At 41.3% G+C, this 24590-nt stretch overlaps 1 protein-coding gene across 7 annotated transcripts in view; it reads left to right on the top strand.

Annotated features, from left to right (window-relative positions):
* LOC308390574 (mediator of RNA polymerase II transcription subunit 13-like) overlaps nt 1-24590 on the top strand; it is a 90867-nt gene that overhangs the window by 32855 nt on the left and 33422 nt on the right. The window lies entirely within an intron of this gene.

Consider the following 24590-nt stretch of genomic DNA (forward strand, 5'->3'; position numbering starts at 1 on the left):
AGCAGGGTTGGTATGACTGCTTTGTGGTCGAAAAGACTTGATTGAAAAAAAAAGTGGTGAAGACCGAGTGTGTACAACCATCTTTTCAGTACAGTCAATAATGATGACACTTTTTTTCTCAGCCTCACCACATTCATGCCTTCCTTCCTGCCTAACCCAAATCACAGCAATCATCTCGGCCTGCCACAGCTCCCAAATCGCACTGTATCCACTCCTGCATCCTGCTAACCTTTTCCTTCTTTTCATCCATACAGCTGCTGTCAGAATTGTCCTTTGTGTCTATTTATGGCCGTGGCTATACATACTGACTTTAAAAACAAAACTTGTACTTTCAGGTCGTGACCTAGACACCTCGCTTTCTGCTCTGGTACAATTGTCTAATTATTTATCCCTTTCCCTGCAGTGGCCTTGCAGTCTCCTTCCTTTCCTGTGGTGGAATGACTTTCCCACAGTAGTTGGATGAGGATGAGTCATTACCTCTCCTCCACTGCGACTTAAAAAAAACTTGCATCTGAGTCACATCTTTGTATCTGCGTAATGGCCCAGTTTTTATTAAACCTCCTAAATTACGTTGTTTCACTGCCGATTATGTTTTAGAGCATAAAAAAAAGAAGGTCTGTTCAGTCTCAAAGAAAGTGCAGATGTGATGGTTAGGATCTCTTTTCTTTCATAGAGAGACATTTTCATGGTTTTTCCATTCTCCTGGCACAAACACATAAAAATATCAAACATGGCTTTCATATATATATATATATGTATATATATATATATATATATATATATATATATATATATATATATATATATATATATATATATATATATATATATATATATTATAAAAAGACTTGGTAACAAGTGTTACATGTGCTGTAAAGCCACTGAACCTTGGAACCCTAACAGTGGGCTTATGAATTTCAAATTATTCTGCCGCTGCGGTCACAAATTATTCCGTATAAAAGCAGCAGCTTGATCACTAAAATGAAAATGTCAGTTTGCTTTATCAGCCCACAAATGTGTTCGGTTAACAACCGGACAAAGAAACCTATAATGGGATTGATTATGGATTTGCTGAAGAGGGTGTGTGGGTGGAGCGTTATCTAGTTAGGACACTCTGCAGCGGAAAACGAAAGGCTGATGACTTTGATAACACCATAGGCGGTGCTCCGGTGTGCCACCAAAACAGCATGTGGTCAAGGTGATTGCAGGAGGAAGAGTTAGAGGGATATTCACTTAAGCGTGTGTAGCAGGTGTTTGCAATTTAATCTATGCTGTATGATCGGAATAATTTCATCTGAGGCTGCTGAAATATTTATGACGTGCATCCCAATCAGGCAAATTTATGATATTTGCATTTCCCTGGCGTCAAGGCTCCTGCTGGAAATTCACACTTGAAAATCTATATGTTGTTGTTTAAGCTTTAACTAAGAGGACGACTTCCAGCACCCTGAATTTTCCTTTTCTTTCTTGAAACTGTAGTAAAGCTGAGGGGAATACAAAGTAGGAGTCGAGGGTGGAGGGGTGGGGGGGATCCAGCAGAAAAAGACTCTGACTGGAATCAATCCTAGCTTGGGGTGAATGTTGTTCCAGAGACGGGCGTCTTAACACTGTCTTAACACTTAACACCGCACTGTCTCAAGGAAATTATGTACATGTTTATTCAGAAACGATCTTAAGAGACCACAAACGAAAGAGCAAAGAAAAACAAGGCGGCAGAGAGATAATTATACACCATATACTCCATATACCTTATCTTACATCCAAATGTCATCAGCATCATTCAGCATATTTTTGCAGTACCAGTGAATGTGTGAGCCACAGCAGGAGTGAATTTTAAAAACACCCTCAATTGTGCATATCCATTATCAGTTCAGTGTTTGGCTGCTGCTACAAAGATGTGCGACCCAACAAGTGGATTAGAGTAGAAATGCTTATGAGAAAATAATCAGACTTAATGAAATTAAAAGAGAGAAGAAGAGTGTGAGTGTGTGTGAATCGGACATTACTGCAGGCAGTTGGTTTAAACAAGGTGAAACGGGGAAATCTGTGCCAAATGTGTACGGGGAGTCTGATAGTCTCGTGTGTTTGAATGCTGCAGCTGGGTGCTGCTGTGCCCTTCAGAAAGAGAGTGCCATATTTTGTGGCGCTGGAGGGGTTGTGGAGTGTGTATCATGACAGGTTATGTGTGTGTGTATTGCTTGACTGTGACTGTTATCATTCCTTTACTCTGTCCGTAATTGGACAAGTGTGTATGTGCGTGTGTGGGCTGGCAGAGGTCGCAAGGTAATTGTCCTGTGAAAAAACGGTTGCCAAAATGTGTGTGTGTGTCGTAGAAGAGAGCAGGAAGGAGGGCTAACCTCTGCCTCTATCTGTCCACGTCTGGCTGTGAACTCATAATCTGGCCTGTGGAGACAAACCCTCCTCACCACTTGCCACCTGCTTTAGAAATACAGGTTAGATTTAGGTTATTACTGTTATGGAGCTGCCGGCAGGAATGCACAGTTATTAGAGTGCCATACATACACAATTTCCAGGTTATTTCGCAGCTCTGCCTGACAGTCCTGGATTTGCATTTTACACATGGAGCAAGCTCATAATTTTATTGGAGGAATTCAACGGGGAGACACTGCAGGTGAACGGGGCACAATATAATAAAATAAGAAAAAAAAAAATTTATGATTAGTTTTCTGCGATATTATGTTTTAATGTGCAAATGATGCGTATTATTTATCCAAATATGCACTGCTGTGCTCACTTTTCCTGAACGCTGGATAAAAAACCAGATAGATTCTTGTTCTTGGTTTGTTAACATATCGGAGTCAGTGGTTTTTAATATCTTTTCATCACCTTCATGAATCTAAAAATACTGAATAAATTCAGAAAAATCAATTTTACGCCATATGTTCTATAAATATTGATAGTAATAAAACTGGATATAACAGTCTTTAAAGCTATGTACTGTGAAACCTCTCTAGGTTTTGATTGGAACAGAATAACATGCAAGCAACAAGAATCATCATAAAACCTCCCCACATACTTCATCAAGTTTTCTGAAATGCCGTCTTTAAACATGCAGATATGCTCCAATTTACACAAACATCCAACAGACGTCTCAGAATAGAGTAGCCCAAAACCTCAAAATTGACTATAGCATGAACTAGAGCATGCTTTTTCCACCAGTATCCCACCTGAAATAACAATGAGGTGACTGGTAATGGAACAAATGTCATCCTTAACTGAGATACATGCTTTGTTTGTTCCAACTGTCACTGCTCACGTCTTTTAAAAGTGATGGACTTTGACAGTTCCTGGTTCTGCCTCATTTCTAACATTTGTACTTGTTATTTCTCTGCATTAGAGAAGAATAAAGAGACAGCAAGTGTGAACTTCAAAGTTACAATTTTTCTTTAATGTGCAAACTAGATTACTGTCTGCTGGAACTACATAAGATAACTTAATTAGTTCAGAGCAGGTATTTGCACAGTTTCAGTCTCTTCGGCTAAACATAAAAGCCGTCTCATTAAAGAAATACTGACAATTTAGGAAAAATTCTTTCTGAATTGTTGTTCATCAGCTGAAGAATGTGTGATGAATAGCTTTTATTAACTGCTTTTCAGAGTCGCAAGGTGAGGGGAGCTGGAGTCTATCCCAGCTGACTTTAGGTACACCCTGCACAGAGACACAACAACACACGCTCATATCCACACCTAAGGCAAATTTAGAATCGCCAATTAACCGAACAAGCATGTCTTTGAACTGTGGGAGGAAGCCCACGCTGATAAAATGAGAACTTGCAAACTTATTGCGCTGCACCACTCTGGGTGTGTGTGTGTGTGTGTTTTAAACATTTGAAAGATTTTGCATGGATTAAATAGGAAGTACTGCTGTGTTTAAAGTGTCCTGTCAAGTAGTTTCATTATGTGTTGTTTTTTGAGGTTGTTCAGAGTAGATGCGGCACCATTCCAACACAGAGACAGATATTTGCATCATATACCTAATAGCACTATTGTGTCCTGCAGAATGTAGCCGGCTAAGGACCCTCTTCGAATCAGTGACAGATTAAGCGTTTTGCTGAAGTGCAACTCGGCAGCAGTTGTTAGCCGACTGGAATCTGTTTCACCTCTCTGATTATTGCAGCCAGGATTCAAGGTGGTGATCCTAAAGTGCTGCCTCTACACTTTTTAGCTTGAGCTGTGACCACCTGATCATTTTAATGACGGCAGCGAGCAGCTGAATACATAACCTTATGCTCCAATGGCACTCAGATCTATTACTGTATATAAAATCTAAAGATTGAGCAGATATAATCTTTTCTTTCTCCTCTGCTCTCCCGTCTCTTCTCTTTGCATATTGTTTTAGCCGAGCCATTGTTCCCCATATCATCATAATGATAACGTATAGTGGAAAATAAAGAAGTGAGGAGGAGTGAAGAGCTCGCGACAATGCTCTCCCTGCTCAGCAATGTGCCGAAGTGATCCCTGCATACACAGCAACATTTTTTAAGAGCTGTGTGCAAACACGATGAACCAGTCCTCCCTGGATGAATGTTGAATGCTGTCGCAGAAAACAGGTGCCAGTGCGCATAGCAGAGAGTGTGCTTCCGACCTGATAATGTGGGCTTCAAAGTGCAGCTTTCTTTCCACATAGGTTTTGTTAAACCCCCTTGAAATGGTGTATATATTTATATACTTTTTCTGCTGAAAGCATAACTTGCAGCGCTCGTTCGATCTTGTGCACTCTTCTGGAGATTTGGCAGTAATTCAAGTGACATATAGTGAATGAGGTCAGAGTTTTCTTAATTGCTATGATAATTAAATAAGCCACATCCTTTGTGTGGTTGTGAGAAGACATCCACACACTTAAGCAGACAGACCAGTTTTTAAACTGTGGCTTATTGTGAGACAGCACAGCTACCTGACGCGAGGAACACAGAGTGATTAGCTGTTAGATGTCGATTGATCCTGTCGTCATGCTTGCCGTAATGAAGTTCTCGCTATTGTTCGTTTGTTGTTTTGGGAGGAGCTCAAGGGTGGCTTCTGCTGTTGTCTGATGCAGCAGGCCTTCTAATAAACTGGGAAGAAAGACTTCTAAAATCAGCTGGAAGCAAGAAGACTGACTCACGCCAGTTAAAATTCAAAAGTGGGATTAAGTTCGATACTTGCGAATCCTGTAAACTTGACCTTTCACAGCATTAAAGAACTGACATAATCGACATTACCCGAAACTCCTTTTAATCCTTAATCGGGAGTGCACCTCCGGAGAAATGTAACTACATGTTGCGTCGATGCCGCCCGCGATGACTTGAATGGCGTGAAAGGTTACAGCGTAGGGCTAAAAGCTGCTTCCAATTACGTCGTAAGTTAGGATGTAGATTCCCAGCAGAAGTCTAAATCAAGCTTTAGTGTGAACTTGCAGGGTTAAGTGAGCCAGGAAAGCTCAACTTTGGCATTTTGGGGAAGACTTTGTGTGCGTGTGCTTGTGTGCTTCTGGCCACTAAAGAAATGCAAACTGTATGTTTTGTGCTGTCTTTGTGATGTTGATGAACCAATGCAGGAGACGAAATGTTAAAATGTTCAGACTTTAACCTGTGTGGAGAAAATAAACATGTTACTTTTTTGGTAAATCTTTGAGGTTTTCTGCCAGATAAGTTCGGGCAGATGAAGACCGAAAGAGGATATCACGTGCCAAAAGTGTTTTTTCTCTCTCCCTTTTCTTACGTTATTGCCGTTTAGGGTATTCTCCAAAACAGCCGTGCCTTCAGGGAGATGAAAGAATGTAAGAGAGACATGTGCACAGTCACAATCTTGTGTCTGCCTTTCTTTAAAACAAACTTCTGCCAAGTTCAGAGTGACACACAAATATTACTAGGCTAGACTCACTGTAGTAAGATTGCTGTTGAGACTGTTTGTGGTAAAGTGACTACGATGTGCATTCAGGCATGAAAGCGACATGTTCAGATGCCATCAGATTAATGGAAAAGAGTTCACGTCTGAAAAGTAGCTTTAGAAAATCCTTGATATTTACAACTTGCAGCCAGAAGTTGGCAAATCGAAGGTGGAGGTTGTTAAAGACTAACAAGACAAAGGCCACAGGGTTCAGCTGGGGTAAAATAAAACAGACAGGAAGTGAATGAAAGAAAGTCGATAAAAGTCACTTCTGTGATTGTGGAAAGAGATCTTTATGGGGCGGTTTCAAAGAGAGATATTCATGGCGAGAACAGTAACCTGCTACATTTTTCATACATTGCAAAGCGTGCTTTTATCATAACCAGCCTTTTCCATAGATTCAATAATATGACTGTACTGAAATGTGTCCTTTTAGAGGCAAAAGCTCAACTTCACTTTATTGGCTCACAGCAGAGGAAATCTGCTGTCACTTCATCTAAAACTGTTTGATTTTGAGAAAAATAAAGCAATAAAATAATTTTAAAAAAGAAATTAAATCTATCTTTAATCTTAAATGACTCCCTAGTAGCCTCTTTTCTGTGTCAACAAGTTTTACTTGGCATTAGCTCTATGCACTGACGCTCTCCTTTTCTAGCCATCTCTCCTCCTCCTGCTAACCCTCCTCTTGGAGCTTTGTTGTGCTCCCCCCTCCTTTCTCCTCCCTTGTATTCGGGGTTGCTCTCTGTGATGTTAAGGTGGCGAATATCTGCGAGCACGCTTAGTTCCTTGGCAAATAAAAGGTGTGGGTGTACGGTTGCCAATCAGGGCCTACTCTTTCTCTTTATTCCTTCACGGTTTGTCTTAGGAGCAGCCCTCAGAAGCGAGACTCGAACAGAGGGGGTGAATAATTAGCCTCCCAAATTTTGCTCGAATCGTGAACTAGGTCGCTGGCTGACACATGTCTCAATAGGAAACAACCTCGCTGAAAGAGGGAGACCTATGGAGGTTATAAGAGGCCCCTGAAGGAATGCTGTTTCACCTAGTGAGAGGGACTTACTAGAGTCAGAGAGGCAATAAGACTCATGCATTTTGACTTTTTTTTTCCCCCTGTCTGGCTTTGGCTGGTGAAAAAGTGAGTCACATGTGGAAAGCAGCAATTCCATCATAGGAGAAAAAAAACATGAGCAAGAAAAAGAGAGGAGGAGGGGTGGGAAGAGTGGGAAGATGAAGAGGGAGGGAAAGGACAAGGCAGAGATACATATAGTGAGAGAGGGGAGGAACGGCGGGAGTGAGTGTGTGTGTGAGAGAGACGGGAATTCATGCTTCAGAAAGAAGAAAAGAGGTGGTTTATTTGGAGGGAGAGCAGAACATCTGCGATTTCTCTTTAGGCCTTTAGATATGCAGTTGGTGTGGTGTTCTGCACATGTTTCTCCATTTTTTTTCTTTTTTGGTTTCTTATTTGCTGTGCTGCCAGCAACAGCAACATACACTCATTTTTAAAATTGGTCACTTCACACCTCCTGTTCACATCTCTCTTATCTCGAATATGTGAGAAAGGATCAGTCTGTTCTACAGCTATGACTGTTTCTAACAGGATGGACAAATTTACTTGCAAATTCCAAACGCAAAGAAGAAAAACATGCTTTCGTGGGGGGAGAAACTTTATCCTCTGGCTTTTACTTGACAGATGGAGGCACACACACGCCACACGAAGGGAGGAGGGAAAATGAGTTAGGAAACAAGGAAAAAATTGCCACAGTCGTGTTTACTTGTCTGCAAATTTGTGGGGAAGGACAGAGAATCTCTGATTTCCCTCCTCCTCTTCTCTCCTCCCCTTGTGGGCTCTCAGGGCGTGGCCCGTGACCTCCTCACCCCGTGTGCGTGTGTGTGTGTGAGTATGAGTGAGAAAGAGCGATGCAACGGTAGGGGTGAAGTTTCCCAGCTGCACGGAGAAGGGGTGGGAGTGTACGCTTTTCCTTCACAACCTTTCAGTTTTGAAAGAAAAACCACAAACTGAAAGAATGAAGGCTTGTGTGTGTGTGTGTGTGTGTGTGTGTGTGTGTGTGTGTGTGTGTGTGTGTGTGTGTGTGTGTGTGTGTGTGTGTGTGTGTGTGTGTGTGTGTGCTGTTGTGTGGGTGCGTGTGTCTTAGATAGAAAAAGAGATTGAGAGACAAAATGAAGGACAGACTGGGAGAAGGAGTTTTACAGAAGCAGGCAGAGAAAGAAGAGAGGCTGTAAGGGAATTGTGGGATTAAACTAATCTGGGCAAATGTGGACACGGTATAACTTTTCGATCTGACCTCAAAGACATAAACAGTTTGCTGCTGCTATGAAATATACAGCAGATTTAATAAAAATCCCTTTGTTTATGCATTTTTCACCAGTGTACTCCTCGCAAAGGCAGCTGTGCCGAGAATCTGTTTTTTATGATTAAGTTGAGGAAGGTTGTTGAACTTTAGCTGCGCTTTATTTGATGATGTGGCAGTACTATAAAAGGAGACAGTGGCACTTAGAACAGTTGCTAAACTCCACTTTTAACTTTTCTGCATGCATGGATACAAGATACAAGAAATCTATCTATATATGTTTGTGTTGTTCCTGCATGACCATAATAATGTTGATTCAGGATCAACATTGCAACTGACCAATGGCATTCTCATGATGTCCTAGCATTGCAATTTGGGGAAAAAAGAAAAAGAAAAAAAATGCCCTGGTTCATATTTAACACTATTCTGGAACAAATGGTAAGCATCTCAGATGTTTTCTTTAATAATTTATACATTATGATCAATATATTATGGAAATAGTTTGCTGCCAAATTTAGGTAACTCGCACTAGCTAGCACTAGCTAACTAGCATTAGCTAATGCTGGCTCTCTCTCTCTCTCTCTCTGTATATATGTATATGTGTGTGTGTGTGTGTGTGTGTGTGTGTGTGTGTGTGTGTGTATGTATATATATATGTAGTGCGACTCCAAGTGTGAATTTATTTGTCTGACATGTAACATCTGAAATTAAATGAATGGCATATATGACGGTATGTAGCTCGCTACAAAGCACTCTCTCAGTGTTATGCTGTGTGCTTTGAGATGATACATTAAAAGTTTATTTGTGGTGTCAGAAGCATTGGTGTAGACAGTAGGTGGTGTTTTATGTTGTACAGATTTTAAAGCTCTGTGAGGCAATTTTGTGTTTTCATTTATTTATTTATTTATTTTATTTTAGACTACATGCATAGAATTGACTTGACTGTGGGGAAAACATCATTAACAAAAGGCAGAAAACAACAACAACAAGACACCATGCTTTGTTCGAATAAATAAAGAAATAAATAAGAATAGCACTGCTCCAAATCTTCCTCCATTGTGACTTTTGAGATTAATTCTATTTCGCTTTAGGACACGAGTATTATGCAGTGCAGACTAAAGCCAAATTTGTTTAACAGCAAACATGACTCAAAAATGAAGCTATATATGCTTATATTTTAAAATAGATGGTATGAATGCTGTTGTTGTTTCCTTCGAGCCTCCTTTCTGACGATGAGCCAGCTGCCTTTGATATCTGCAGTTTGCGAGGCCTCTCAGCCCGCATCAAGTGACTGCAATGGCCAAATTGATTTTTTCCCTTGGCGTTTTTATCACAAGCAGAGAAATGCTGATTTTGTTGCAGTAAACAGACAATCAATGTCTCCACAATAGCCTGTGATTCTCCTACAGGGGCTAGAGCTGCTTGTTAAAACAATTACCAATCATGGAGACGACATTTTTTTGGATACTGAACACCTCCACATGTGCTCTTTGTTAGGAATGTGTTCAATAATGCCCATAGGCTACTTACACATCGGCCAGAAGAATAATTAAATAGTATTTTTAGCTACTTTGGTATTTTATGCTATTACTGTTATGCATTTTTTAAAAACTTTGTTGTAATCAGGTGGGAATAACGTCACTGCCTGTAAAATGAATTCCCACAGATTCCTTACAAGCTGTAGTTTTTCATCATCAGTATGTGTACATCTTTTTTGCCTATAATCATAATTCTGGCACAGTAAAGAAAAACTATTATACTCATGTCCAATTCCTGATTTTTAACACTGTGCTGTGCTAGCTTAGCTATGCATGGCTCATGATTCCTGCCATGGCCAACTCTCTTGGCTTCTATGCTAAATCTAAACTGTATGTACGTCATAACTGCAAGCTCCTCTGATACCCTACACAGCATGATATTTAAAGTGCTGTCTGCAGTGTAGTTCTTGATGACCCTGATGAAGGTTGCAGGCCAAAAAGCACTGGTTAAGTAATAAACATAATGGCTAATTTTCCGCTGCAGTTTTGAATGGATCATTAAGTGCACAATAATTGTCAGCCTCTGTATAAGGAACCATAATCCTAGCCTCAATATAAGGACTCGCAGATGTCATTATTTCCTGGACAGAGATTGAAAGAACTGATGTGAGTGAATTTACAAAAAAGTGAAAGAAAAAAGACAAAAACAAGGAGCAGAGGATCATGGGAGGAATCCTCGCACTGCATGACACGACCACCAGGTGAAACACATAAGCATGAATGCTGGCAACGGTATCGGCCGCTTACATAGTTTATGTTGTACGTTCTACAAAGATGTCTAAACTGTTTTGGATAAAATTGCAATCACTTTCAGACAGATTTGTGAAGGTTTGCAAATAATTTCTGATCTCATTTAAAATCTAAAGGTCGACTGCCAACATGTTGCAGTCACTGTGAGCCAGTCTGTGCCGATGAGTACAATCTGTGATGCGCCTCTTTGTAGATGAGGACTCAACTGAACTGGTTGCCAACTGATTGTAGTTAAATTGCTGTCCTGCAGCAACTACATCGCTATGAAGGAATTTCTGTTTCAGATTTATGAGTTTCTGGGTGGACTCTTAAGTAGTTAATGTGAATTTTGGTGTATTTAGACAACAACATTTGTGATTTCCGCCAATTTATGATAGTTTATTGTCATATTGTGAGAAACAAATTGCATGTAGTTGCAGTTACTAACTGATAGCAGACTGACTTCATTTTATTGCCTTTTTATTATCATCTTGAATCACCGAAATCTGTGTAAAGACAGCGGGAGCTGACGGCGAATGGTCGTGGACTTGGTCGGTAATTTCAAAGATGGGTGTCTTTGGAACAACCGTTTCAGGCAAAGTTGACGGTTGCAGTAATTTTAGTGCGACGATGTCCATGATGAACCACATCCACTTTGAAAGCTATTGATTAAATGCTGTCATTTTTTCTTGCAATATATATTTAACAAACTCTAAATTAAGCTGCTGTTCTTAAGATAGCTGATAAGTGGTGGCGTCTCAGTGCCTGGCAATGAAGGCAAGAAAATGGTTAAAACTGAATAAAGACTTGATTCCTGTGTATCCGACACTCATTAGAGTAAACTGATGGCTCCCATTTGAGCATCTCTGTCCCTGCAGCCCTCGTGTGGCTCCACTGAGATGTTTAATTCAGTTTGATGAATAGTGGTGTGATGAGCTCAGAGACCAGGCATATTTGCTGATGGGCTGTTTTTTTACCATCTAACTATTGATCTCTGAGAGTACTTTAAAATACTTCACTGAAATATTTCCTCATAAGTTCCTAAACTCTGTGGACCAGACAGGGACCAGCACAAATACTGCAATGAATGCTCCCTGGAAAGGGAGGAGGAGCAGTCCATTTCTCCAACATCCTCGAGAGAAAGAGACAGCGCTTCGGTCTCTGTCTCTCTCCAACTCTTTCTCTCTCGCCTCCCCTCTAGTGGCAGTTAGGAAACTCTGTGGAGGCCCGCTGAGCCTCTCCATGGCTGCCCTGCCTCCCACCTCGAAGCCCATTCACTTCTAATGAGGTGCTCAAGTGTCTGTGGCTTAACTTGAGGGTCAACACACAGAAATGGTCCCTCTTACATCGCTACCTTCTCCACTCTGGCGAGTGCTAAAGATTAAATGCTCTTATATTTTAATCTGCCGGCGTTTCATTTTAATAGGCATCAGTTAAAATGCTTGTCACACTTTATTTTCCGTGCACCAGACTAAGTCATTATAAATGAACACTTGCTTGCATGATACTATGCCTACATTACTCAAAGTCTACTTCTGTTTAATCCTCAGCCGTCTCAAAAAAACAAAAAGATAAACTGTTTTCTTTACTGTAGCACCGATGCTTGACTCATACAAATCCCAGCACAACTAGCTGCTCGACGCTTGACACATTACTTTGACAGTCTGCAGATACACCCTGGATGAATGGGGATCAAAAGGCAGTGCTTCCCCTCTACCTGAGCAACTCTCAAAATATCAGACCTCATGCACTTGAGAAGGCATTACTGACAACAAACAAATACCCCTTCAGCTGCAGTCACTCTCCAGCGTCCCACTTCACAAACACTTCCTGCGAAACCGTGGACATCAGACAAATTGTTTTTGATTGTTTGCCAATATCTTTTTCCCCGATATGGTGTGAACAGGCTGTGTGTGGTTTTTACACCATAACCTGTGAGCCCAAAGCGAGCTCACCTTCTCCTAATTGCGTGGATTAAAACAAGCACGGACAGGCGCAGGCATGCTTCGCCGTCAGGGGCAGCTATCAAAGATTAGTTGGTTAGCAGAAGAAGAAGAAGAAACTTAATTAAGCAAGTAAATGTGGTAGTAGAGGTGTGGAGACTCGAAGTCTACCTTTGTTTGTCTGTATTTGAGCTGCCACAACTTTCCCCATTGACACCACAATTAATAACCTAAATAAATAAATTATGGGAGCTCAACAACAGTGGCAGCTGGGCGAGGTGGGTGGTGGAGGGTGGAGTCTTGCACAGGCAAAAAATGAAACCACTTTCAAAGGCCTTTCAAAACTTTTGCCTCTCTGCTTTTTAGTAATCTGGTTGTGTGCTTTTCAATTACTGCTGCAGGCTTTCTGTTGAGGAGCTGAATATGTATTTATTATCAAACCTTTAACTTGTTGTTTTTTTAGGTATTTATTTATTGGTTTTCTGGACACTGAACCTGCCAGAATACTACTCGCTCTCTGACACGATGTTGCAGGGGGATATATTCGACTGTCTTTGTAACCTTCAGGACCTGTCAGTCCAACATCCATGCCCACTTCACGCCAAGCAATGAACAGAAAGCTTCTGCAGCTTTGTGCAGCTTCAGCTTTGTAAAGCTGAGAGCAACCGCAAAGGAAGGTCATAATTCTTTGAAGGCTGAACATTATAAGCAGCCCCTTTAACACTCTGCTCTGTCCACTTCTCATGTCGGTATTTAATTTAATCTTTTTTTGTGGAACTGTGTATCTTTTATGCATTTATATGCTTTTATTTAACGCTAGCAGGCATAAATCTAGGTGTAAACGCTACAGTCACACAGACCAACAGTGCAATAGCTCATCAGCATCTGCTTATATGAAGAGCAAACTGTAAATATGAGGCATCAACACCGCATTCAGCTCTGCCTGCTGATAGAAAGAGTTGCTATTGCTTCCTGTGTATTCAGCCAAATAGGATTAATTCTTAGAGGATGCATTAGACGGCAAGCATGGATGAGATGATTGACAGTTTATTCATGCAGCAGTCTGAAGTCCATAAACTTGAAATTGTGAAGGGAATACACATTAGTGTAATAATATGCTTCGCTAATAATTATCCCTGAGTAAAGACTTCACAGTGAGCTACGTGTACAAACACCTCTCATTTGAATACACAGTTTCTTGAGTTACCGTGCGTTGCTCTTTATGCAGTAGGATATCTAAAGGAATTCAAGAGACATCGTGTAAAAGTGCTAACTCAAACAGGCCAGTTTTGATGGTAAACATTCAGGTTTAGAGAAATGCAGATGAAAGATCTGTGAGTCAATACAGGAATAATCCAGACGTTTGAGGCGTTTATCTGTCTTGATTAATAGCCGTTTAATGCGGTTCAGCAGAGACACTGACGCGCGCAGATTTGATTCATTTTCAATTCCATTATTATTTTTTTGCTTTTAATTCTGTGCTAAAACCTAACAGGCTAATTGTCATTATGTGTGTCCACAGAGACAAAATGTGTTTTCACTGCAGCGCGTGACAAATAGTTGAGACGCCACATCCCGTTCATTCATTTATATATTTCCCACTGACTTATGGGACAACACTTGACACTTAGTGCTTAGCATCCATCCATCCATCCATCGTCTGCATCCTAGACATCAAAAGATTAGTGTGTACCGTTGATTTGTGTGTGTGTGTTGTACTGGTTTGAGAGAACTAAGTGACTGTCAAATTACATAAGGGTGTGGGATAAATCTGTTGGCTTTTCTCTGCAGACTTGGCTCTTTTTTCTTTTTTTTGATTGTCAGGGTTGGCAAGAGGCCAGCGTGTGTATGCACACACCAACACAAGTGCATTTTACATACCGCGCTTTTTTTTCAGCTCCTTATCTCCTATTTCCTGCCTGTGTTTCAGTCTTTTCCCCTGATTCTGTCCTCTATACCAACAAACGCACTAAACCTATAAACGCACATCTACACCCCAATTTTTTTTCTAGCAGGTTATATTAGAGATAAAGTGATAAATCTTATATTGTTCTTTTTGTTGACATAATAGCCTGGGCTTAGTCCTCTTCAGTCACTCTGATTGCACCATTGACTCTACATTAATACGGTAAATATCCCGTAAATTATAAATTATGGTGTCGACAAGCTCTTCCCGATTAAAAGCTGCAGAATCATGCACAGCATCGCTTCAAATTAGCGCCAGGCTGACTGGTGAGATGATAAATAAATCAAGAAGCTTACAGTATGCGCCACATTTGTTTACTGAATTAAAAATAAATGAAAAAAAAAAAGTCAAGAAGCCGACAAATGTAGAAACATGCATAAGAAACCGATCGCCGGTTAACTTTGAATGAGTGATGTGTTGGAGTCTGTTTTGTTGAGCTGATGAGAAAATCTGAGCTGCAGCAGCTGGCGTCTTTCAGTTTTAGCGTACGGTTGCAGTTTGTGAATTTAAAGATGTTCTTTGTGTTTCTGTTAATATTATTTTTCTTTCCCATTTCCGACATGCCCCCTGTTGAGTATATAAAATGTGCCGCTCACACTGAGGCTGACTTCTCAGAGAATTTTCACTCAGACTTTCTTGACTGTCTACTTTGAACCTTCAAACAAACAAACACACACACAGTAACCCTCACATTTTGTGCTTTCATTTCTTACTTTCTGCTCTCTGAACTTTTCTTCTTCTCATCAATATGCCTTTTGCTTGCCAGTGGAGGTGCTCCAGGCTCTCCGAGCCCTCTTCAGTCCGCAGTTGTAACATTTCACCATCTATTCCTGCACTTCATATCCCAACACCCCAGACGCTGAACTGTAGCTGTGTAACATTTTGAAAATATTAATACTGTAATACATATCATACTCCAAGTTCAAACAACCTAGCTTAGGCTCTTTTTGACCAATTTAAACAGCGCTAGTGTGTTTTTTTAATTTATTTTGCTTTTATTGACAGAAAAAGTTTATAGTATATGTGATTGTGAGGATTTGCTTTATTTTAGTTTAGTGTAGTAGAAAAGGCATACTTTTTTATACATATTTTGTAATGATTATATAAGTGATTATGTCTGAGTCACAGTTTGCAATCCTTTCCTCCAAATTCCTAAAAAATAAAAAAAGACATTTTATCCTTGATCCAAGGTTTGCAAAATAATCTTAAGAAAGATTTTCTTTTTTTTTCTCGTTCAGAGGGTTCACATCCGGCCATCAGTGACGCTGCACAACATGCTTTTGAAATCATGTGAATAAACCTCAATTGGCGTTACTTGAGGTTGTGACTTCACTTTATCCTCTGCATATGTTTAACCATTCACAAACCATGGCTTTTCTTTTTTTTTTCTTTAACAACACGGACTACAAAGTTCACAGTGTTGCTGTTTTTTTCCCTCCTTTGTCGAGTCAAATTCCCCCAGTGTCAGAGCCAGCGCAGGAATACACTGTGTGAATCTGGTGCACGCAGAAGTAACGAGGGGAAGTTGCGTAAGGGAATAGTGAGAGCTGCTGTGTTGACATGGCCTGGGTCTGTGCCAGCCATCCGTTCTTGTGACCCACTCTGACCTTAGCTCTGGAGCGCTCAGCGGACGAGGGGCTTTACTGCGGCTTGACTTTACTGGTTAAAGAGATGATGTCAGGGCTAGCAGGTAAAAAGGCTCACACGCATAGTTAGATATGCCGTCCAATCAAAACGAGCGGGCGCATACTGCACTGAGCTTGTGTTTATATAGACACATTCACTCATGGCACAACACTCACACCCTGGTCCCTTCTCTTTCCCCTCCGCCTGACTCCCCACCACAGCTATGCAAGCAACTTCAGCTCAGTCACATAATTGATTCCAGATCTCTCTCTCCCCCATCTCCTCATCCCCTCACTCTCTCAGAGCCTCCTCCTCCTCCTAGCTGTCACTGCTGCCCCCTCGCTCTCTCTCTGAACCTCCTGGGTCTGAGTGCCTTCCATGTGTACATTCCTTTTCTTTTTGCGTTTCCTAAAGGTGTTTCTCCTCAGGTCGTATACTATGTTAAAATTTATTTTCACCTGAAGGTTCATGGGAAACAATCAGTATTCAGTGAAATATGATGATAAGCGCACAGCTGACAATTAAATCTTTAACCAGAAGTTGTAAATCTAAACTGTCCAGGGTGGATTAAGGGAAACAGAAGTCATTGTGCCAGCAGTTTAAAGGTTGTAAACAATTTGCAAGCTGTAAAATTCAAAAGCCCACAGTGTTTCCTGTTTACCGCCTTCTGAATCCTGCATTGTTAGCGGGGTGTTTTAGAGATCTGGTCCGTTGCGTTGAAGTGACAGGTGTCGGTAACGGGTTTAGGAGAACGGTGTCACTGGATCATGAGAGTGTGTGAGGGATTGAGGGCACAGTATGAAGCTGAAATCAGGTGAAAAGGAAATATGTTCCTTTTTTGTGCGTGTGTTGATACAAAATTTAATGTTACATAGTGAGCTGTATGAATGAATGTAGAAACCTGGTGTTGATCTCTAAAGCACCCCAACTGCAAACAAGCAGCAAGCACAGAAACCAAGTTTCTTTTAATTTCAGAAATCCTTGTTGTGTTTGTTACCTCACATCTAAACAACCTCTGCTGGATTTGAAGCTTGTGATCCTACAAGCATATTACATAATAACTTTTAAAATGTGTAAATCTCACAGTAAAGCACCAATGTGAGTATTACAAGGATAAAAAGAAAGCACCGTACGACGCCGAGCCTTTGTGCCACTAATGTCAGCTGCTGCTTGTTTAACTGATTTCCTCTCATCTTATTCTCGTGTGTCATTCACATCATGTAGTCACTGAAGACAGTGAAAAAAATAGCACTGCTTTTCAGCCAGTTATCCAGGCAATGCACGCAGGATTCCTTTCTACCTAAATTGTACAGCTAATTTTAACACATTTGCACACCTACAACCAGAAAGAGTAGGCCGGAGTGAACTAGCTGCTGTTACATAAGACAGCCACACCATGTCAAACTCATGCAGGGGGGAAAAATGACCATGTAAAACAGACAAGCTGTGGAGGAAAAAAAAGGCCCTTTAATATTTTAATTATCCAAGAATTAGCAATGCTAATTGCTCCCAAGAAAAATTCCAGTATGTCTAAAGTCAAACAAGAGAAGTTTCCAATACTGCAACAGGTTCTCGCTTCGCCTCACCTGTGAGCTGTAGCAGGTTTGGATGCCTCAGATGTGACCTCCTAACTGACAAATTAAGAACTGTGTTTTCATCTCCAGCTTAAGAAAAAACACACGTTCTGGCAGTGTGGACCAGTGCTGCGTCTCCTTTCATCTACCAGGAGACCTTATGAATGAATGGGGCTCGCGAATGATAGGAATGGCTGGGCTGGCTCCGGGCAAGCGGCTGAGGGGGGAGACAGGGAGTGATTTGCGTTTTCACAGATCTGCTTACTCAATAAGGCGCAAGAGGAAAAAGAGGAGAACAGTGATGGACAGTTCTCTTTCTTTGTTTATGACTATACTTAGGGTATAAGCTGCATAAACTCTGGCTCATGCTGCAGCAGTGCCATTTCGCCAGCCAGCAAACAGACAGCAAACTACTGTTACTGTACTGGAAAGCGCTGTTAGTAATCCCCTGTGGGCATCTGGCTTCTCCCTGCACACTGTTGTTTTTTATTGTTATGATGTCTGTGTGAGTATTAAATAAGAAATATAAAAGATAGAAGTTTGCTGCGTCATATCACAAACTCACACATTATTAGCTGGAATATTCCCCTTTATGTGGAGAGGGGAGAAAAATAAATTGAAGTGGGATAGCGTCATGGGCTAAATGTGCCGATCAATACATGAATAAAAAAGAATTGAACTTTGTGTTTGTGCTGATCTAAAAGATCACTGCAGGCATGTTGAAATGGGCCGCTTTCACAGCCTTTTAATTTTCCTGGGTGACATCTTTAGACCTCATCAAGCGTTAGCGCTTATTCTTGTGTGTGACTGCCAGGCATTGTCGTAAACTGTACTGTGAGCATTTCATGACATCAGCACATTTACATACACGCTGTAGATGTTGTCTGTGTTCAATTACAGCTATATGCAACTCTGAGTATTCTTAGTCTTTTGGTAACCTTATCCTGCTGGAAGGGTACGCTGTGGTCGTAAAAGGATCCATGCTTTCATGTTGTTTATACCAAACTCTGACCCTGCTATCTGAATGTCACAGCAAAACTCAAGGCTCGTGAGATTCAGCAATATTTTTACAATCTTCTATTGTCTAATTTCGAAGAGCCTGTGTGAATTGTAGCTTCAGTTTCCTAACATCTGCTTTGACATTCAACACATTGTATGCTTTTCTACATCCCTTGTAGCAAGTGGTTATTGGAGTTACTGTTACCTTCCTATCAGCTCGATGCAGTCTGGTCATTATCCTGTGACCTCTGGCATCAAGCCATCAACGCGGCGTTTTTGTCCAAAAGCTGCCACCCACTGGATATTTCCTCTACTTTGGTCCATTCTCTGTAAACTCAAGAGATGGTTGTGTGGGAAAATGAGCAGTTCTGAAATATCCACACCAGCCTGACAGGCTCCAACAAATATTACCTAATTAAAAGTCACTTGAATAATCTTTCTTCCCCATTCTGATGCTCACCTTGACCTTCAGCAGGTCATTAGGACATCGTGTCTACATGCCTAAAAGTGCTGTGTTGCTGCCGTGTAACTGGCTGATTAAGTATTTGCCTTAATAAGCAGTTAAACCTAATAAAGTTGTACCTAATGAAGTGTCCACTGAATGGGTGAAGTTCAGTTAAAGTTCAAATTATTTCTTTTAATAAAAATGTTTAAATAGTTACAAAAAGAGTAGTAAAACAGTTATAAGTTTTTACTCTGTGATTAAAAAAAAACTCAGTAAATATGGGAACAGTTATAAAAGATTTTTTGGGGGATAATTATGAAAACTGCCTCCATCCCCAACCCGCATTTGCAGATTTGTTATCCTCTCCTGAGATGTGTCGTTATCGTCCTCCTCCCTTTTTCTCTCTTTGCCACGTCTTCTTCTGTTTCACTTTCTCCCCATCTGTGCAGCCTTGTAATGTTTCTTTTCTTTCATATTAATGAAAACACACACTGTGTTGCCATGCATACCCAAGCATTGCAGACTCACACACATAGATGCTTGCACACATACACACAGAGTAAACAGAGACCAACCTCTGCTCAGACATGCAGCGGGCCAGCTAATTAGTAAAGTGGCAGCGGGGTTTGTGTGAAATTGCACACATAAACACACACACACACACGCTGCCCAGTGAGAGCTCATAGTGTGCGCACGGCACAGACACCGGTGGACAGCAGAACTGCTGGTGCTATTGATCCAAAACAAGACAGAGAGCAGGAGGGGGAGAAACAACAATGCTTAAGAAAGTCATGTATTAGACCTCACCTTTTGTTTCTTTTCATGAAGTAATTCAGCTGGAGGAAGTCATCTGCCACACTTCTCGTTACATTACTTTTGCATCGTCACGAGACGCATTGTTACATAATTGCCAAGTGACATTTGTGCTAATAATTATGTCTACATATCAGCACAAATCCCTATACTAATAAGGGCGTATCCAGCATTCTTCACTTTAACCTTCACGTTCTCGGTCCCTTTGCACAATACATTTGAATTATACAGCATATTTCCAAATCTTAGAAAGTTGTAGATTGCTCTGCCATTTTTAGCCCCATCTTTGCCACGGAGTTGCTCACATGGTTTTTTCACAAAGCATGAGGGATCATTAAAGAGCTCAGTATTAACCATAATGTGCTTTACCCACAGTATTTGAAAGATTGCAGACAAAATGTAATGTGATTACAGTAACGTGTTACTTTTTCAAGCGTGGAAAAAGGTCACCGTATGAAAGGCAGCGTGATGTCACCGCTAGACTTCGGATCAATACCGTCTTTGTGTTTATTAGCTCAGAGTTATAGTGAGCGGTCAGTCCCTCTAGTGGTGCCAGGGCAACACAGTCTGAGGAGCTGAAAGAGAAGGCGAGAGAGAGAGAGAGAGCACACAAAGCGAAAAAAAGAGGGACTGATGGACAGATGGAGGTGGAAAGCTGGGGTTAGATGCGGAGGGTGGAATGGAGAAAAAGAGAGGGAGAAGTTTTCAGAGTGGTAGTGGCGACCCAGTTCCATCACTGCTTGTTTGTGTTTGACGTGGCGCAGCAGTTAAGAGCATTGTGGCACGAGGATTGAGGGTGGCAAGGCCGCGTGAAATAAACATGCATTTGTGAGGATGTTACCTCACGTTACACGCATGTACACAAAGACTTGCACCCACGCACGCGCTCATAAAGATATTAGTTGAGCAACTGATTGCCATGATTAACAGCAGCTGCTTTGCTAATTGCGTAATTTTTCCACATGATTTTTATTTTTGACTTTTTCCTCCAGTTTCTCAGATGTTAGAATTTACTCCCATTTTTCATCTCTTATCGCACTAACAAAAGAAAGAATCGCTGTTTGTTTATGTGCTCTTCACTTTTCTACTTCACACTTGGCACGTCTGTTGCTAGGGACCAAATGAACAGGGGCGTTGAGTTTACATTTCTTTAAATGGGCAGTTCTTGTACTTTGGCTATGCTGTTCACGTCGTATGATATCTGCGGGTGAAGTGTTTAGGGAATGTCGTTATATTGGAGCTTACAGTTCGTCATCATTGGAATTTAAGGGTTTAAAAAAGTCAGCCTTGATTCTGGCAAAAATACTTTCTCGTTGTTCCTCTCACACAGCCTTAGTCTCGTCTCCCTCCTTTCCCCCTCGGCTGATGGTTGCCCCTCCCTGAGGTTTCTTCCTGTTAAAATGAGTTTTTCCTTCCACTGTCACCAAGTGCTTGCTCATAGAGGGTCATCTGATTGTTGGGGTTTTCTCTCTATTATTGTAAGGTTGCATCGTAATGAAAAAGGAAGAGATCCTGAAGCATGCATGATATATCATATCATTAAACATATCATTTCAATTATTGCTGTTTACTTAGGTAGATTGCACACACACTCTTTTTTTGCAGTTGTTTCCCCTCATTTTTCTTTACTGTCTTTCAACTTCGACATAAATTTGAAGTGAGTGTAAGATGTAAATCAATGTGAAAACAGCTTTTAATTGCATCTGCTTCTTTAAAAACTGAGTGCTAATTAGTCAGACCTAGTAAAACAAAAACTGATGAGTCAGTTTAATCTAATGGAGACCGAGGTCGATTGCACCCAGCTCCTTTAAAATCTTTCAGGCGTGATGCAGTTCCCTGTAGCTCGGGATGGTATGAATGATTGATCATGATGCTGTAAAGCTGTATTGCACTTAGCTGTGCATTTAGCGTTGACAGTGTGCTTCTTCATCAGGCCTTCCGTGTTGCTCCTCCAATAAAACAGGCAGTTAAAAGTGGAAAGGTAGTGATGGTCATCAGCCGACTGTTGGTGAAATGACAGTTTCATGGTATTTTCTTCATCCCCTTTTTGATATTACTGCTAGTTTATTTCACACTCCATTTTTTCTATATTTACACTAATAGCGCGTGCACGTGCTTGTGTGGATGCCTGACCTTGTTTCCCTGCAACAGTGATTTGTCACACCTTGTGTTGATATGGCGCAGTGAGCTGGCTCTTTGACAACTACACTATAAACGTAAGCGTCCAGTGTGAATCGCGTGTTTTCTGGCATCTAAAGCGTACTCTGGTGCTACCGTTGTGATTTGCTACACACGTTCTTCTCTTTTATTAGCTACAAAATTACATGCATTAGGGGAGCGAATGTGGCAATGTTTCCTTTTAGATGGTGGCTCAGTTTGTTGACTTTTGGGTGGAAGTGCTGGAAAATGTGAGGCTGAGGAGTCTGTGACATAGTTCTGGAGTAATAGGGGTCAGGAGCGTGTTATGGAGCTGGTCATGAGGAGAGTAAATGAAGATGGGTTGTACAGGACTGCCAGAGTTTGGGAAGGTAAAAAAATTGTGGGATTTTTAATAGCGGGAGAGAGAAGGGGAGATATAGAGACAGTGAGAGCTAATGAGCTGGATTTTGTGGAGACTTGGCATTCTGCTCATGGTGTTCGCTCTCTCTCTCTCCTCTGTAGAAGAGCTGGCATGAGCGAGCTTCCTGTCTGAGCCCTGAAGCAGGAGTAAATGAGGGGTGGGTGGGTGGGAGGGCGGAAAGGGTGGGGGGGACGCGGGGGCACGGTGGAGGGGTGTTGGAAGCAATAGAACAGAGAAAAGGAGGAGAAGGAGGAGGAGGAGGGGTGAGGGGTGGGAGGGACCAGTGTTGAAATTGAATGCCAGGGCGCCATGCTCTCACCGCCAGCGTTTCCATGGTTACAGGGTAATTCTGGCGAGTAAGGAAATTTCATTCACTCTGGTATGGAGAAGAAGAAGAAGAAAAAAATAGGAGGGAAATATCAACAAAGCAACAGAAATGGAGAAAGACAGACACGGCGAAAAAAGAAAGAAAGAGAAAATCAGGGAGGAGATAAAAAGGAGACAGAGGAGAGAAAGAGGAAACCTCTTCTGGGGTTTGTGCCACCCATCCCCCCGGCGATCTGCCTCTGCTTCTGTCTCTCATTCCTTTTTTTTTTTCCTTGTGTATTTCTGTGATGCTTGGTTTGTTTGCCACCACCCTATAAGCAAACACAACACCCACCCACAATCCTCCAGTTCTTCCAGCAGCCCTGCAGGTATATGGCAAAGAACAAAGAGAAACACTGTTAACTGGCCGCTGTGTGTGCATTTGTCAGTGTGTGTGTGAGAGTGTCTCCTTTTTTTTTTTTTTTTTTTTTTTTTGGGAGGAAGGCAGTGGGGGTTGGTGCCAGGGTAGGTTTTGGGTGGGAGCCGGAGTGGGGGGGTAAAGAAATCAGGAGGCAGAAGGATTGTTCACAGCATACTGCAGACCCAACTGCTTAGACAAACTTGATTTAATTTGTCTTCAGACATGTTTTTAAAGGAAAAGTGAATTGAGTTAAAACTCTTTATTCATGTAAAAACCTGAGCAGGGTGAAGCCTGTGTGTCAGCCTTTATAGATACAGGCATGCTCTCACTCTCAGGCTAACAGGGGCTGACAACTGCATGGGGTTTGACTGGGCCGTCGTTGCAGCCAATGTGACAGCTGTACAGCCGAGGAAACTCTCTGTCTTCACACACACACACACACACACACACACACACACACACACACACACACACACACACACACACACACACACACACACACACACGGGCATCATCTTGATTTTAAATATGATGTGTAAATTATCTCATCAGCACATGCAGCATGTTTTGACAGAGTTATCCATAAACAAAATTTCATTAACGTGTTGACCATGTGCTGTTTATTATTGTCAAGGTGGCGTGTGCAGATGTCCTACTGTCACAGTGAATGACGTTACTTACTGAGATAACAGTAATGTAATACTTTCTCATTAGAGATGCACCGATTCACGGCTGCCACATCACAATTTTCTTGGCTGATTCCAGTTTCGGATCTTTTGTGTGACCTCCTCATACTGATTTTTCTTTCTAATGACTATGACTGACAGCATATACAAACCAAATTCTGATTTTTTCCATGCATACGCCTGTAACTGCAAAACTTATTCACTTACACAACTGAATACATTTATATACAGTTAAGTAGTCTGCTACTGGAAAAAGAAATGAACTGAAAATGGGTTGCTGCTCACGCGCCTTTGCTTGAGAGATTTTACCTTACATCGAGCAAATAGAGGTGCAACAGATTTAGATAACAAAACAAGTGTCAAGTGTACATAATCTCTCACTATGTTTATAGCTTCACCAGCTTTGATGCTCATACCGAGGCTCTGGGTAGCTTTAATCACTTTGCTTTATTGTACTTTGTCTTTATTAGCTTCTTTATAATGTCCAGATCAGTCAGATGAGGGTGATTTTAAGTGTCTGATTGGGTTTGTTGTTATCAACAGCGAGCAGCTTCCCCACTAACAGCATGTTAGCATGTGGCTCGTAATTGAACATATTACCTCTATATCGTTGATCTATTTGAAGATTAGGGCATTGACTGGTTCTGATAAGGACACAGCAGAGCAAAGCATCCGAAAAAATGGCTATAAATAATAAATAATAATGTACAAGGTAATCATGAGTGAATAGTTTGAAGGCTAAAAGTGTGCGTTGGGGGTGGGGGGGGGGGGTGGTTTACTGCAGTTTTACACA

This window comes from Rhamphochromis sp. 'chilingali' (assembly GCF_963969265.1).
Source record: "Rhamphochromis sp. 'chilingali' genome assembly, chromosome: 2".
Taxonomy (NCBI): Eukaryota; Metazoa; Chordata; class Actinopteri; order Cichliformes; family Cichlidae; genus Rhamphochromis; species Rhamphochromis sp. 'chilingali'.